Source organism: Scyliorhinus torazame, chromosome 11 (assembly GCF_047496885.1).
Source record: "Scyliorhinus torazame isolate Kashiwa2021f chromosome 11, sScyTor2.1, whole genome shotgun sequence".
Lineage (NCBI taxonomy): Eukaryota > Metazoa > Chordata > Chondrichthyes > Carcharhiniformes > Scyliorhinidae > Scyliorhinus > Scyliorhinus torazame.
In genome coordinates this window covers 95,441,694-95,458,917 of record NC_092717.1, presented here as the reverse complement: position 1 = coordinate 95,458,917, position 17,224 = coordinate 95,441,694, and positions in this window count along the sequence as shown.

Sequence of the window (17,224 nt, the reverse complement as noted above, 5' to 3'; positions counted from 1 at the left end):
ATGTCTTGAGGTTGAGATTATTGACTTCAACGACCACAATCATCTTTCTCTTTGTTGGGTATGACTCCAAATAGTACGGGATTTTTCTCCTGATTCTCATTGGCTTCATTTTATGAAGGCTTCTTAATGCCACATTCAATCAAATTATGCCTTAGTGTCAACGATAATCATGCTCACCTCACCCTTGGAATTCAGCTATTTTGTCCATGCTTTACCAAGGCTGCAATGTTTTCATGAGGCAAGTGTCTCTGGCAGAACCCAAAGTGAGTAGTCATTGCTGAATGAGTCCTGCTTGATAGAACTATTGGCAACAGCTTCCATCATTTTGTTGATGATTGAGAATGATGGAGCAGTATTGGTTTGATTAGATTTGTTCTGTTTTTGTGGACAGGTTATTCTTGGGCAATGTTGTGCATTGTCAGGTAAATGCCTATAGTTTAGCTGTACTGGGATAGCTTGGCTAAGGGCGTGGCTAATACCCGAACACAAGTCTTCAGAACAATTGCCAAGAGTGTTGTCAGGATCATAGCCTTTGCTTTACCCAGTGTCTCCAGCCATTTTTTTCATATCCTGTCAAGTGAACAGAATTATCAGAACACTGACTTTGCTGATGGTGGGTGAAGTGTTCTGTGGGGGGTCATGGACCGCGAGACATAGGCGACCGGGTCCCATGACGCAGTGTCATCCCGCTGCAGGAGCACTGCCCCAATGCCGGACTGGCTGGCATCAGTCGAGATTTTAGTAGCATGAGACATGTCGAAAAACGCCAGTACTGGTGCAGTGGTGAGCTTGAGTTTGAGCTCCTCCCATTCCTGCTTGTGTGTGTGCTGCCACTGGAACTCCGTGTGGACTTTTTGACGAGGTGGCGCAGAGTTGTGTGGGAGGCAAGGTTGGGAATGAACTTCCCCAGGAAGTTGACCATGCCTAGGAAGCGCAGCACTGCTTTCTTGTCTGCCGGCTGCGACATGGCTGTGATGGCGCTCACCTTGTCTGCATCCGGACGGACCCCTGACCGGGAAATGTGGTCCCCCAGGAACTTCAGCTCGGTTTGGCCGAAAGAACACTTGGCTCGGTTGAGGCGCAGGCCGTTTTCACGTATGCGTGCAACGACGTGTTGGAGACGATAGATGTGTTCCTGTGGTGTGGTGGACCAGATGATGATGTCGTCCACGTAGACGCACACCTCTTCAATGCCTTCCATCATCTGCTCCATGATCCTATGAAAGACCGCAACACGGAAGGCATCTCAGTCATCTGTGTCATCGGTCTGGATGTCGTCTGGGCAAGATTCGTAATGGGGAGGCTGAATGGTCCGCACGTCCCTGCGAGGTTGTCTGAATTGTGGGAGATTGACAGGTTGAGCTGCTCGACAGTAGGCAGCGTAGTGGCCCACCTTGCCACAGCGTAGGCATTGTCGGGTTCTTGCGGGATATTGCCACTTTAAATTTGTAGCTCCACAGTTGCCGCACGTCATGACGTCATGGCGTTCATTGCGCCACTGCGCATGCGCAGTTCGATCTTGCGTCGGGCGTGCCTGCGCATCACGTCCCTCAGTGTTGCCGTATGTTTTGGCACGCACAAGCGCGGGAGGCCCCGAAAAGCGCGCGAAATGGCCGACGTCGTCCGGGCAGCGGGCCAGGAGGAACTCGATCGCCTGGACCCGTACGGCCTCGTGGGACACCTGGCTCGCCGATCCGGCCCCATAGGACCCCCACCGCGCTGATTCGGTCGCCTGAAATTGTGCATAGCGGCTAGTCGCGTTTTCGTGCAGGACACAGGCTTCGATTGCGGAGGCTAAGGTGAGGCCTTTTATTTTTAAAAGCTGCTGGCGTAAGGGGCCCGAGGCGACCCCAAAAACGATCTGGTCCCGAATCATGGAGTCTGAGGTGGTGTCGTAACCGTAGGACTGCGTGAGGATGCGGAGATGGGTAAGGAATGACTGAAAGAGCTCATCCTTACCTTGCAGGCGCTGCTGGAAGACATACCTCTCGAAGCTTTCGTTGACCTCAACGTTAAAGTGTTGGTCGAGCTTGAGAAGGACTGTCTCGTATTTGGATTTGTCCTCGCCTTCCGCGAACACCAGGGAGTTGTAGATATGGATGGCGTGCTGCCCTGCGGTGGTGAGGAGGATGGCGATCTTTCTGGTGTCCGAGGTGCTCCCTCTTTCGTTGGCTTCCAGAAAGAGCTGGAAGCGCTGCTTGAATAGCTTCCAATTTACACCGAGGTTCCCAGCGGCTGCGGTGTGTTGACGGTGTCCATGGCACAGGATGGCAGATTTGTGGGTAAGTGTCAATACCATGAAGTGTTGGGTACTCTGAGACACAGACGAGCCAACACGGTTGTGTATGGTACAACGCAGTTTTATTTCATTGAACTATAAACATAGTAAACTCTGGTATTCAGCACATGGTGAACCTCTGAGTGGCTGGCAATGAGGTCTGTGCCCTGAATTCTCTACTGTTCTAGTGCCCAGGAAGTGTCGTGTTCCCTGCTTTGTACTGTGTATGCTCTTGTCCGTGATTGGCTGTCGTGTTGTGTGTGTTGATTGGTCCGTTGATCTGTCCATCATTATGTGTGTGTGTATGTGCTGTGATGTTCACATGAATATCATGACAGTGGGGAGCTCAAAAGGAAGTCAAGATGGGTTACCCACTCGGCGCCTCTGGGTGAAAATGGTTACAAATGTTTCAGCCTTGTCTTTTGCACTGATGTGCTGGGCTCCCTTCATTGAGGATGAGGATGTTTTTCAAGCCTCTTCCTCACGTTAGTTGTTTGGTTGTCCATCACATTTCAAAACTGGATGAAGCAGGACTTCAGAGCTTTGACCCGCACCGTTATCTGTGGGATCGCTTGACTCTGTCCTTCGCATGCTGCTTCTATTGTTTAACATGCAAGTAATCCTGTGTTGTAACTGCACCAGGTTGGTACCTCATTTTTAGGTATTCCTGACACTGCTCCTGGCATGTTCTCCAGGGCTGCTCCCCCAGCTTGATGATTGCTGTAGAGTGGGGGGATATGCCGAGCCATGAGGCTATAATTTGTGGTTGAATAGAATTCTGCTGCTGTTCATGGCCCACAGTGCCTCCTGGATGGGCAGTTTTGAACTGCTAGATCTGTGCTAAGTCTAGCCTAATTAACACTATGGTAGTGCCATACAACATGATGGGGGTGCCCTCAGCATGAACACGGGACTTTGAGCGATATTTAATGGAGGCAACAGCATCTCACCTGCCATCTGGGGAGCTGACAGGAGCTCCATGTTGCATCTTTTCAAAAAGGCCTGCTAAATTAAGACACTATCTGCTGCAGGCCCAGTCTGGCAGGTGTGTCCTTCAAGACACAACTAACTCGGTCAGTGGTAGTATCACTGAGCCACTCTTGGTGATGGGTATTGAAATCCTCCACCTAGAGTACATTCAAGTGGTGTTCAACATGGAGGAGTACTGATTCATCAGCTAAGGATGGGCTGTAGGTGGTAGTCAGCAGGAAGTGTCCTTGTTTGACTTGATGCCATGAAACCTCATGGGTTCCAGAATCGATGTTAAGGAATCCCAGAGAAACTCCTTTCCCACTGTAGTCCATTGTGCCACCACCTCTAGTGGGTGGTACAGGACATATCCAGGGATGGTGATGGTTGTGTCTGAGACATTGGCTGGAAGGTAGGCTTTGGTGAGTACGACTGAGCCAGGCTGATGCCTGACGAGACTGTGAAGCGGCTCTCCCAATTGTGACACAAGTGCCCAGATATCAATAAGGAGGACTTTTCCAGGTTGATAGGGCAGAATGTACTATTTCAATGTGCCTTTTCAAGCATCTACATCATTGCTGGATTGGTCCATCAAGTTTTATTGTTACTTGATTTTTCTGCAACAGCTTCTTACCACTGAGTGGCTTACTAGATAATTTCACTTACATTGCTGTGGGTCTGGAATGACACATAGGCAGAGCGGATAAGGATGGCTCTCTTCCTCTAAAGAACATTAGTGAAACAGATAGATTTTTATGACAATCTGTTAGTTTCATGGTCATTAGTCATGATGCCAACATGTTATTCTAGATTTAGTAAGGTGAGAGTGAGTGCCCGTGGCACCAAGGCTGCATTTGATTGAGTATGGTATCAAGGAGCCCGAGCAAAACGAATCAATGAATCAGTAGGAAAACTCTCTGCTATTTTGAATTATACCTGGCACAAAGGAAGATGGTTGTGGTGGTTGGAGGTCAATTTTCTGAGTCCAAAGGTATCACTGCAGGAGTTGCCAGGGTAGTGTCCTAGGCTCAATCACCTTCAGCTGCTTCATCAATGACTTTCCTTTCATCATAAGGTCAGAAGTGGGAATATTCGCTGATGACTGCACAATGTTCAGCACCATTCGCAACTCCCCAAATAACAAAAGTAGTCCATGTCCAAACGCAACAAGATCTGGACAATATCCAGCCTTGAACTGACAAGTGGCAAATAACATTCACATCACATCTCCAACGAGAGAATTGAACAATCACCCCTTGACATTTAGTAGCAATACCTGGGGGTTATCATTGACCGGAAATTGAACTGGATTAGCCATATAAGTACTGTGACTACAGGAGCATGTCAGAGGCAAGGAATCCTGTGGCAAGCAGCTCACCCCTGACTCTCCAAAGCCAGTCCATCATCTACAAGGCATAAGCCAGGAGTTTCATGGAAACCTCTCCATTTACTTCGATGAGTGCAGCTCCAACAACACTCAAGAAGCTTAAAACCATCCAGTACAAAGCAGCCCGCTTAATTGGCATCCCGCCCACAAGCATTCACTCCCTTCAACACCAATGCACAGTATCAGCAGTGTGTACTATATACAAGATGCACTGCAGGAACTCACCAAACCTCCTTAAAGGCAGTACCTTCCAACCCCACGAATGTTACTATCTAGAAGGACAAGAGCAGGAGGCAGATGGGAATACCGCCATCTGGAAGTTCTCTTCCAAGCCACACATCATCCTGATTTGGAACTATATTGCCCTTCCCTCACTGTCACTGGGCCAAAGTCCTGGATCCCTCTCCCTTCCAGCTCTGTCGGTGTACTTACACCACATGGACTGCAGCGGTTCAAGAAGGTAGCTCACTATCACCTTCTTAAGGGCAATTATAGATGGGCAGTGAATGCTGGCCTAACCAGCAATGCCCACATCATCATGAATTAATTTTTAAAATATATGAAGAAATTCCCCTTCTTGCCATTTGAACTCATATCTCCAGAGGATTAGCCCAGGACTCTAGATTACTAGTCCAGTACCATTACCAAAATGCTACCAATTCCACTTGTCCTCATGTCTAACATTCAGATACTCTATCTTATCTCCATACATTTGCCAATGCTGCTGGCACATCACCGACCTCCCACTGCCTCTATAAACCTCCAGTTTGTCAACCACAGTAGACACATCACCCAAACACAGTGCTCCACAATCATTGACATTCTGAAGAACAAGATGGCACACAATGGAAAAGGGCAGAGCAGAGTTGACATGGGGCATGGACGCCTGCATCTTATGAACCTAACAGAGGAGCTGGTTCTGTGTATCATTGCGCAGACTGCAATCGAGCCCAGGGTATCTGAAATCTCTCAGATCATTGAGGATAGCGACACCTTCCTGCATGTATCCCTTCTCAGCTCCCACTTGCTGGCATGGTAACCAACCTGCTGATGATAACATACCAGTGACTGATGGAAATGAGGCTATGACAGGTGAGGAACTTGAGAGGATTGTTATCACTAAGGAGGTAGTGATGGGCAAGCTAATGGGGCTAATGGGGCTTGAAGGTAGACAAGTCTCTGGGCCCTGATGGAATGCATCCCAGGGTACTAAAAGAGATGGCTAGGGAAATTGCAAATGCACTCTAGGGTGGTCCCAGCGGATTGGAAATTAGCAAACATGACAGCACTGTTTAAAAAAGGAGGTAGGCAGAAAGCTGGTAATTATAGGCCAGTGAGCTTAACTTCGGTATTAGGGAAGATGGTGGAATCTATCATCAAGGAAGAAATAGTGAGGCATCTTGATGGAAATTGTCCCATTGGGCAGACGCAGCATGGGTTCATAAAGGGCAGGTTGTGCCTAACTAATGTAGTGGAATTTCTTGAGGGCATTACCAGTGCAGTAGATAACGGGGAGCCAATGGATGTGGTATATCTGGATTTCCAGAAAGCTTTTGACAAGGTACCACACAAAAGTGAGCTGCATAAAATAAAGATGCATGGTGTTAAGGGTAAAGTAGTAACATGGATAGAGGATTGGTTAATTAATAGGAAGCAAAGAGTGGGGATTAATGGGTGTTTCTCTGGTTGGCAATCAGTAGCTAGTGGTGTGCCTCAGGGATCAGTGTTGGGCCCACAATTGTTCATAATTTACGTAGATGATTTGGAGTTGGGGACCAAGTGCAATGTGTCCAAGTTTGCAGACGACACTAAGATGAATGGTAAAGCAAAATGTGCAGGGGATACTGGAAGTCTGCAGAGGGATTTGGATAGTTTAAGTGAATAGGCTAGGGTCTGGCAGATGGAATACAATGTTGATAAATGTGAGGTTATCCATTTTGGTAGGATTAACAGCAAAAGGGATTATTGTTTATATGTTAAAATATTAAAACATGCTGCTGTGCAGAGAGACCTGGGTGTGCTAGTGCATGAGCCGCAAAAAGTTGGTTTACAGGTGATTAAGAAGGCGAATGGAGTTTTGTCCTTCATTACTGGAGGGATAGAGTTTAAGACTAGGGAGGTTATGCTGCAATTGTATAAGGTGTTAGAGAGGCCACACCTTTGTGTTCAGTTTTGGTTTCCTTACCTGAGAAATGACGTACTGGCGCTGGAGGGTGTGCAGAGGAGATTCACTAGGTTAATCCCAGAGCTAAGGGGGTTGGATTGCGCGGAGAGGATGAGTAGACTGGGACTGTACCCATTGCAATTTAAAAGGATGCAGGGGGATCTTATAGAAACATATAAAATTATGAAGGGAATAGATTGGATAGATGCTGGCAGGTTGTTTCCATTGGCGGGTGAAAGCAGAACTAGGGGGCATAGCCTCAAAATAAGGGGAAGTAAATTTAGGACTGAGCTTAGGAAGAACTTCTTCACCCAAAGGGTTGTGAATCTATGGAATTCCATGCCCAGTGAAGCAGGAGAGGCTCCTTCAGTAAATGTTTTCACGGTAAAGATAGATAGTTTTTTGAAGAATAAGGAATAAAGGGTTATGGTGTTCAGGCAGGAAAGTGGAGCTGAGTCCACAGAAGATCAGCCATAAGAACATAACATAAGAACTAGGAGCAGGAGTAGGCCATCTGGCCCCTCGAGCCTTCTCCGCCATTCAATGAGATCATGGCTGATCTTTTGTGGACTCAGCTCCACTTTCCGGCCCGAACGCCATAACCCTTAATCCCTTTATTCTTCAAAAAACTATCTATCTTTATCTTAAAAACATTTAATGAAGGAGCCTCTACTGCTTCACTGGGCAAGGAATTCCATAGATTCACAACCCTTTGGGTGAAGAAGTTCCTCCTAAACTCAGTCAAAGATCTAATTGAATGGTGGAGCAGGCTCGAAGGGCCAGCTAGCCTACTCCTGCTCCTAGTACTTATATTCTTATGATGTGATCATGGATTTTTTGCTTTCCACCATTCCTCACCTAACATTCCACTGCTGATTTTCTGCTTTCAGACATCACCCTGGAGTTGCTGCTACAGCAGGCACAGGGGAACAAGGAGAGAGAACAAGAGCAGGGCACTGGTGAGCTCCATCACTTGATCTGAAACGTGCAGACCATAGCTCAGACACTGGCACTGCACTACCTTGTAGGTCAGTATAGGGTTAGGATCATGCTGAGTCACTTGATACGTGTTGACTACAACCAGGCCAGGCTAAAACAGAATAGTTTGTTTGCCAGAATCCCAGGAAGCAAGCTTTCAGACGAATGCTTCTGCAATGGATTTGTGTTAGGGCTTTGGTGGGATAGAATACAGGAAAGCGTGAGAGTGCCATACATACCAAGATGCTGGGTGTATTGGAACAGAGATGAGGAGCAATTTCTTCAGACAGAGAGTGGTGGGTCTGTGGGATTCATTGCCACAGAGGGCGGTGGAGGCCGGGACGTTGAGTGTCTTTAAGACAGAAGTTGATAAATTCTTGATTTCTCGAGGAATTAAGGGCTATGGAGTGAGAGCGGGTAAATGGAGTTGAAATCAGCCATGATTGAATGGCGGAGTGGACTCGATGGGCCGAATGGCCTTACTTCCGCTCCTATGTCTTATGGTCTTATGGTCTATCAGGATGCCCCCTGTCACTGACAGGGAGCACAAAGGGGTCTAGCTCTAATTTGGCAGAGCGCATGGTGTATGGTTTACCCTCTCTGCAGCCTCTGCTCCATCTACATGTTGTGCTGCTGCACCAGAAACATTGGACTTGCTGCCCCGTACCTGTTGCAGAATTTCTTTAGAGGTCAATAACTTGTCTACCATTCCTGTGAAGATGTGACAAAACTCTCTGACAAACGTAGGACCAAATAACTTCCAAAAACAACCCAAATACTTCCAGAGGCTTTCCTTTAAAGAAAGTTCCAAAATTGTAACTTATCTGCAATCAGGATGCCTAGCTCTTGCTAAAAAGAGACTGCAGGGCCATTCACGCAGCCAACTTTGTCAAATTTTAGAGCCCCGACATCATGACAGCCGGTTGGGCTGTTGGAGTTAGGATAGTGTCAATTCAATGTGTTTGATGTTAGGATAGTGTCAATTCAATGTGTTTGATGTTAGGGTAGTGTCAATTCAATGTGTTTGATGTTAGGGTAGTGTCAATTCAATGTGTTTGATGTTAGGGTAGTGTCAATTCAATGTGTTTGATGTTAAGGTAGTGTCAATTCAATGTGTTTGATGTTAGGGTAGTGTCAATTCAATGTGTTTGATGTTAAGGTAGTGTCAATTCAATGTGTTTGATGTCAGGGTAGTGTCAATTCAATATGTTTGATGTTAGGGAAGTGTCAATTCAATGTGTTTGATGTTAGGGTAGTGTCAATTCAATCTGTTTGATGTTAGGGTAGTGTCAATTCAATGTGTTTGATGTTTAGGTAGTATCAATTCAATGTGTTGGATGTCAGGGTAGTGTCAATTCAATGTGTTTGATGTTAGGGAAGTGTCAATTCAATGTGTTTGATGTCAGGGTAGTGTCAATTCAATGTGTTTGATGTTAGGGAAGTGTTAATTCAATGTGTTTGATGTTAGGGTAGTGTCAATTCAATGTGTTTGATATTAGGGTAGTGTCAATTCAATGTGTGTGATGTTAGGGTAGTGTCAATTCAATGTGTTTGATGTTAGGGTAGTGTCAATTCAATGTGTTTGCTGTTAGGGTAGTTCCAATTCAATCTGTTTGATGTTAGGGTAGTGTCAATTCAATGTGTTTGATGTTAGGGTAGTGTCAATTCAATGTGTTTGATGTTAGGGTAGTGTCAATTCAATGTGTTTGATGTTTAGGTAGTGTCAATTCAATGTGTTTGATGTCAGGGTAGTGTCAATTCAATGTGTTTGATGTTAGGGAAGTGTCAATTCAATGTGTTTGATGTCAGGGTAGTGTCAATTCAATGTGTTTGATGTTAGGGAAGTGTCAATTCAATGTGTTTGATGTCAGGATAGTGTCAATTCAATGTGTTTGATGTTAGGGTAGTACCAATTCAATCTGTTTGATGTTAGGGTAGTGTCAATTCAATGTGTTTGATGTTAAGGTAGTGTCAATTCAATGTGTTTGCTGTTAGGGTAGTACCAATTCAATCTGTTTGATGTTAGGGCAGTGTCAATTCAATGTGTTTGATGTTGGAGTAGTGTCAATTCAATGTGTTTGATGTAACTGCAGTGTCAATTCAATGTGTTTGATGTTAGGGCAGTGTCAATTCAATGTGTTGATGTTAGATAGTGTCAATTCAATGTGTTTGATGTTAGGATAGTGTCAATTCAATGTGTTTGATGTTAGGGTAGTGTCAATTCAATGTGTTTGATGTTTAGGTAGTGTCAATTCAATGCGTTTGATGTCAGGGTAGTGTCAATTCAATGTGTTTGATGTTAGGGAAGTGTCAATTCAATGTGTTTGATGCCAGGATAGTGTCAATTCAATGTGTTTGATGTTAGGGAAGTGTTAATTCAATGTGTTCGATGTTAGGGTAGTGTCAATTCAATGTGTTTGATATTAGGGTAGTGTCAATTCAATGTGTGTGATGTTAGGGTAGTGTCAATTCAATGTGTTTGCTGTTAGGGTAGTACCAATTCAATCTGTTTGATGTTAGGGTAGTGTCAATTCAATGTGTTTGATGTTAGGGTAGTGTCAATTCAATGTGTTTGATGTTGGAGTAGTGTCAATTCAATGTGTTTGATGTAACTGCAGTGTCAATTCAATGTGTTTGATGTTAGGGCAGTGTCAATTCAATGTGTTGATGTTAGATAGTGTCAATTCAATGTGTTTGATGTTAGGATAGTGTCAATTCAATGTGTTTGATGTTAGGGTAGTGTCAATTCAATCTGTTTGATGTTAGGGTGGTGTCAATTCAATGTGTTTGATGTTAGGGTCGTGTCAATTCAATGTGTTTGATGTCAGGGTAGTGTCAATTCAATGTGTTTGATGTTAGGATAGTGTCAATTCAACATGTTTGATATTACGGGAGTGTCAAATCAATGTGTTTGATGTTAGGGCAGTGTCAATTCAATATGTTTGATGTTAGGGAAGTGTCAATTCCATGTGTTTGATGTCAGGGTAGTGTCAATTCAATGTTTTTGATGTTAGGGTAGTGTCAATTCAATGTGTTTGATATTAGGGTAGTGTCAATTCAATGTGTGTGATATTAGGGTAGTGTCAATTCAATGTGTGCGATGTTAGGGTAGTGTCAATTCAATGTGTTTGATGTCAGGGTAGTGTCAATTCAATGTGTTTGATGTTAGGGTAGTGTCAATTCAATGTGTTTGCTGTTAGGGTAGTACCAATTCAATCTGTTTGATGTTAGGGTAGTGTCAATTTAATGTGTTTGATGTTGGAGTAGTGTCAATTCAATGTGTTTGATGTAACTGCAGTGTCAATTCAATGTGTTTGATGTTAGGGCAGTGTCAATTCAATGTGTTGATGTTAGATAGTGTCAATTCAATGTGTTTGATGTCAGGATAGTGTCAATTCAATGTGTTTGATGTTAGGGTAGTGTCAATTCAATGTGTTTGATGTTAAGGTAGTGTCAATTCAATGTGTTTGATGTCAGGGTAGTGTCAATTCAATGTGTTTGATGTTAAGGTAGTGTCAGTTCATTGTGTTTGATGTTAGGGTAGTGTCAATTCATTGTGTTTGATGTTAGGGTAGTGTCAATTCAATGTGTTTGATGTTTAGGTAGTGTCAATTCAATGTGTTTGATGTTAGGGTGGTGTCAATTCAATGTGTTTGATGTTCGGGTAGTGTCAATTCAATGTGTTTGATGTTTAGGTAGTGTCAATTCAATGTGTTTGATGTCAGGGTAGTGCCAATTCAATGTGTTTGATGTTAGGGAAGTGTCAATTCAATGTGTTTGATGTCAGGGTAGTGTCAATTCAATGTGTTTGATGTTAGGGAAGTGTTAATTCAATGTGTTTGATGTTAGGGTAGTGTCAATTCAATGTGTTTGCTGTTAGGGTAGTACCAATTCAATCTGTTTGATGTTAGGGTAGTGTCAATTCAATGTGTTTGATGTTAAGGTAGTGTCAATTCAATGTGTTTGCTGTTAGGGTAGTACCAATTCAATCTGTTTGATGTTAGGGCAGTGTCAATTCAATGTGTGTGATGTTGGAGTAGTGTCAATTCAATGTGTTTGATGTAACTGCAGTGTCAATTCAATGTGTTTGATGTTAGGGCAGTGTCAATTCAATGTGTTGATGTTAGATAGTGTCAATTCAATGTGTTTGATGTTAGGATAGTGTCAATTCAATGTGTTTGATGTTAGGGTAGTGTCAATTCAATGTGTTTGATGTTCAGGTAGTGTCAATTCAATGTGTTTGATGTCAGGGTAGTGTCAATTCAATGTGTTTGATGTTAAGGTAGTGTCAATTCAATGTGTTTGATGTTAGGGTAGTGTCAATTCAATGTGGTTGATGTTAGGGTAGTGTCAATTCAATGTGTTTGATGTTTAGGTAGTGTCAATTCAATGTGTTTGATGTCAGGGTAGTGTCAATTCAATGTGTTTGATGTTAGGGAAGTGTCAATTCAATGTGTTTGATGTCAGGATAGTGTCAATTCAATGTGTTTGATGTTAGGGTAGTACCAATTCAATCTGTTTGATGTTAGGGTAGTGTCAATTCAATGTGTTTGATGTTAAGGTAGTGTCAATTCAATGTGTTTGCTGTTAGGGTAGTACCAATTCAATCTGTTTGATGTTAGGGCAGTGTCAATTCAATGTGTTTGATGTTGGAGTAGTGTCAATTCAATGTGTTTGATGTAACTGCAGTGTCAATTCAATGTGTTTGATGTGAGGGCAGTGTCAATTCAATGTGTTGATGTTAGATAGTGTCAATTCAATGAGTTTGATGTTAGGATAGTGTCAATTCAATGTGTTTGATGTTAGGGTAGTGTCAATTCAATGTGTTTGATGTTTAGGTAGTGTCAATTCAATGCGTTTGATGTCAGGGTAGTGTCAATTCAATGTGTTTGATGTTAGGGAAGTGTCAATTCAATGTGTTTGATGTCAGGATAGTCTCAATTCAATGTGTTTGATGTTAGGGAAGTGTTAATTCAATGTGTTCGATGTTAGGGTAGTGTCAATTCAATGTGTTTGATATTAGGGTAGTGTCAATTCAATGTGTTTGATGTTAGGGCAGTGTCAATTCAATGTGTTGATGTTAGATCGTGTCAATTCAATGTGTTTGATGTTAGGATAGTGTCAATTCAATGTGTTTGATGTTAGGGTAGTGTCAATTCAATCTGTTTGATGTTAGGGTGGTGTCAATTCAATGTGTTTGATGTTAGGGTCGTGTCAATTCAATGTGTTTGATGTCAGGGTAGTGTCAATTCAATGTGTTTGATGTTAGGATAGTGTCAATTCAACATGTTTGATATTACGGAAGTGTCAAATCAATGTGTTTGATGTTAGGGCAGTGTCAATTCAATATGTTTGATGTTAGGGAAGTGTCAATTCAATGTGTTTGATGTCAGGGTAGTGTCAATTCAATGTGTTTGATGTTAGGGTAGTGTCAATTCAATGTGTTTGATATTAGGGTAGTGTCAATTCAATGTGTGTGATATTAGGGTAGTGTCAATTCAATGTGTGCGATGTTAGGGTAGTGTCAATTCAATGTGTTTGATGTCAGGGTAGTGTCAATTCAATGTGTTTGATGTTAGGGTAGTGTCAATTCAATGTGTTTGCTGTTAGGGTAGTACCAATTCAATCTGTTTGATGTTAGGGTAGTGTCAATTTAATGTGTTTGATGTTGGAGTAGTGTCAATTCAATGTGTTTGATGTAACTGCAGTGTCAATTCAATGTGTTTGATGTTAGGGCAGTGTCAATTCAATGTGTTGATGTTAGATAGTGTCAATTCAATGTGTTTGATGTCAGGATAGTGTCAATTCAATGTGTTTGATGTTAGGGTAGTGTCAATTAAATGTGTTTGATGTTAAGGTAGTGTCAATTCAATGTGTTTGATGTCAGGGTAGTGTCAATTCAATGTGTTTGATGTTAAGGTAGTGTCAATTCAATGTGTTTGATGTTAGGGTAGTGTCAATTCATTGTGTTTGATGTTAGGGTAGTGTCAATTCAATGTGTTTGATGTTTAGGTAGTGTCAATTCAATGTGTTTGATGTCAGGGTAGTGTCAATTCAATGTGTTTGATGTTAGGAAAGTGTCAATTCAATGTGTTTGATGTTGGAGTAGTGTCAATTCAATGTGTTTGATGTAACTGCAGTGTCAATTCAATGTGTTTGATGTTAGGACAGTGTCAATTCAATGTGTTGATGTTAGATAGTGTCAATTCAATGTGTTTGATGTTAGGATAGTGTCAATTCAATGTGTTTGATGTTAGGGTAGTGTCAATTCAATGTGTTTGATGTTAGGGTAGTGTCAATTCAATGTGTTTGATGTTTAGGTAGTATCAATTCAATGTGTTGGATGTCAGGGTAGTGTCAATTCAATGTGTTTGATGTTAGGGAAGTGTCAATTCAATGTGTTTGATGTCAGGGTAGTGTCAATTCAATGTGTTTGATGTTAGGGAAGTGTTAATTCAATGTGTTTGATGTTAGGGTAGTGTCAATTCAATGTGTTTGATATTAGGGTAGTGTCAATTCAATGTGTGTGATGTTAGGGTAGTGTCAATTCAATGTGTTTGATGTTAGGGTAGTGTCAATTCAATGTGTTTGCTGTTAGGGTAGTTCCAATTCAATCTGTTTGATGTTAGGGTAGTGTCAATTCAATGTGTTTGATGTTTAGGTAGTGTCAATTCAATGTGTTTGATGTCAGGGTAGTGTCAATTCAATGTGTTTGATGTTAGGGAAGTGTCAATTCAATGTGTTTGATGTCAGGGTAGTGTCAATTCAATGTGTTTGATGTTAAGGTAGTGTCAATTCAATGTGTTTGATGTTAGGGTAGTGTCAATTCAATGTGTTTGATGTTAGGGTAGTGTCAATTCAATGTGTTTGATGTTTAGGTAGTGTCAATTCAATGTGTTTGATGTCAGGGTAGTGTCAATTCAATGTGTTTGATATTAGGGAAGTGTCAATTCAATGTGTTTGATGTCAGGATAGTGTCAATTCAATGTGTTTGATGTTAGGGTAGTGTTAATTCAATGTGTTCGATGTTAGGGTAGTGTCAATTCAATGTGTTTGATATTAGGGTAGTGTCAATTCAATGTGTGTGATGTTAGGGTAGTGTCAATTCAATGTGTTTGCTGTTAGGGTAGTACCAATTCAATCTGTTTGATGTTAGGGTAGTGTCAATTCAATGTGTTTGATGTTAGGGTAGTGTCAATTCAATGTGTTTGATGTTGGAGTAGTGTCAATTCAATGTGTTTGATGTAACTGCAGTGTCAATTCAATGTGTTTGATGTTAGGGCAGTGTCAATTTAATGTGTTTGATGTTGGAGTAGTGTCAATTCAATGTGTTTGATGTAACTGCAGTGTCAATTCAATGTGTTTGATGTTAGGGCAGTGTCAATTCAATGTGTTGATGTTAGATAGTGTCAATTCAATGTGTTTGATGTCAGGATAGTGTCAATTCAATGTGTTTGATGTTAGGGTAGTGTCAATTAAATGTGTTTGATGTTAAGGTAGTGTCAATTCAATGTGTTTGATGTCAGGGTAGTGTCAATTCAATGTGTTTGATGTTAAGGTAGTGTCAATTCAATGTGTTTGATGTTAGGGTAGTGTCAATTCATTGTGTTTGATGTTAGGGTAGTGTCAATTCAATGTGTTTGATGTTTAGGTAGTGTCAATTCAATGTGTTTGATGTCAGGGTAGTGTCAATTCAATGTGTTTGATGTTAGGAAAGTGTCAATTCAATGTGTTTGATGTTGGAGTAGTGTCAATTCAATGTGTTTGATGTAACTGCAGTGTCAATTCAATGTGTTTGATGTTAGGACAGTGTCAATTCAATGTGTTGATGTTAGATAGTGTCAATTCAATGTGTTTGATGTTAGGATAGTGTCAATTCAATGTGTTTGATGTTAGGGTAGTGTCAATTCAATGTGTTTGATGTTAGGGTAGTGTCAATTCAATGTGTTTGATGTTTAGGTAGTATCAATTCAATGTGTTGGATGTCAGGGTAGTGTCAATTCAATGTGTTTGATGTTAGGGAAGTGTCAATTCAATGTGTTTGATGTCAGGGTAGTGTCAATTCAATGTGTTTGATGTTAGGGAAGTGTTAATTCAATGTGTTTGATGTTAGGGTAGTGTCAATTCAATGTGTTTGATATTAGGGTAGTGTCAATTCAATGTGTGTGATGTTAGGGTAGTGTCAATTCAATGTGTTTGATGTTAGGGTAGTGTCAATTCAATGTGTTTGCTGTTAGGGTAGTTCCAATTCAATCTGTTTGATGTTAGGGTAGTGTCAATTCAATGTGTTTGATGTTTAGGTAGTGTCAATTCAATGTGTTTGATGTCAGGGTAGTGTCAATTCAATGTGTTTGATGTTAGGGAAGTGTCAATTCAATGTGTTTGATGTCAGGGTAGTGTCAATTCAATGTGTTTGATGTTAAGGTAGTGTCAATTCAATGTGTTTGATGTTAGGGTAGTGTCAATTCAATGTGTTTGATGTTAGGGTAGTGTCAATTCAATGTGTTTGATGTTTAGGTAGTGTCAATTCAATGTGTTTGATGTCAGGGTAGTGTCAATTCAATGTGTTTGATATTAGGGAAGTGTCAATTCAATGTGTTTGATGTCAGGATAGTGTCAATTCAATGTGTTTGATGTTAGGGTAGTGTTAATTCAATGTGTTCGATGTTAGGGTAGTGTCAATTCAATGTGTTTGATATTAGGGTAGTGTCAATTCAATGTGTGTGATGTTAGGGTAGTGTCAATTCAATGTGTTTGCTGTTAGGGTAGTACCAATTCAATCTGTTTGATGTTAGGGTAGTGTCAATTCAATGTGTTTGATGTTAGGGTAGTGTCAATTCAATGTGTTTGATGTTGGAGTAGTGTCAATTCAATGTGTTTGATGTAACTGCAGTGTCAATTCAATGTGTTTGATGTTAGGGCAGTGTCAATTCAATGTGTTGATGTTAGATAGTGTCAATTCAATGTGTTTGATGTTAGGATAGTGTCAATTCAATGTGTTTGATGTTAGGGTAGTGTCAATTCAATCCGTTTGATGTTAGGGTGGTGTCAATTCAATGTGTTTGATGTTAGGGTCGTGTCAATTCAATGTGTTTGATGTCAGGGTAGTGTCAATTCAATGTGTTTGATGTTAGGATAGTGTCAATTCAACATGTTTGATATTACGGGAGTGTCAAATCAATGTGTTTGATGTTAGGGCAGTGTCAATTCAATATGTTTGATGTTAGGGAAGTGTCAATTCAATGTGTTTGATGTCAGGGTAGTGTCAATTCAATGTGTTTGATGTTAGGATAGTGTCAATTCAACATGTTTGATATTACGGGAGTGTCAAATCAATGTGTTTGATGTTAGGGCAGTGTCAATTCAATGTGTTTGATGTTGGAGTAGTGTCAATTCAATGTGTTTGATGTAACTGCAGTGTCAATTCAATGTGTTTGATGTTAGGGCA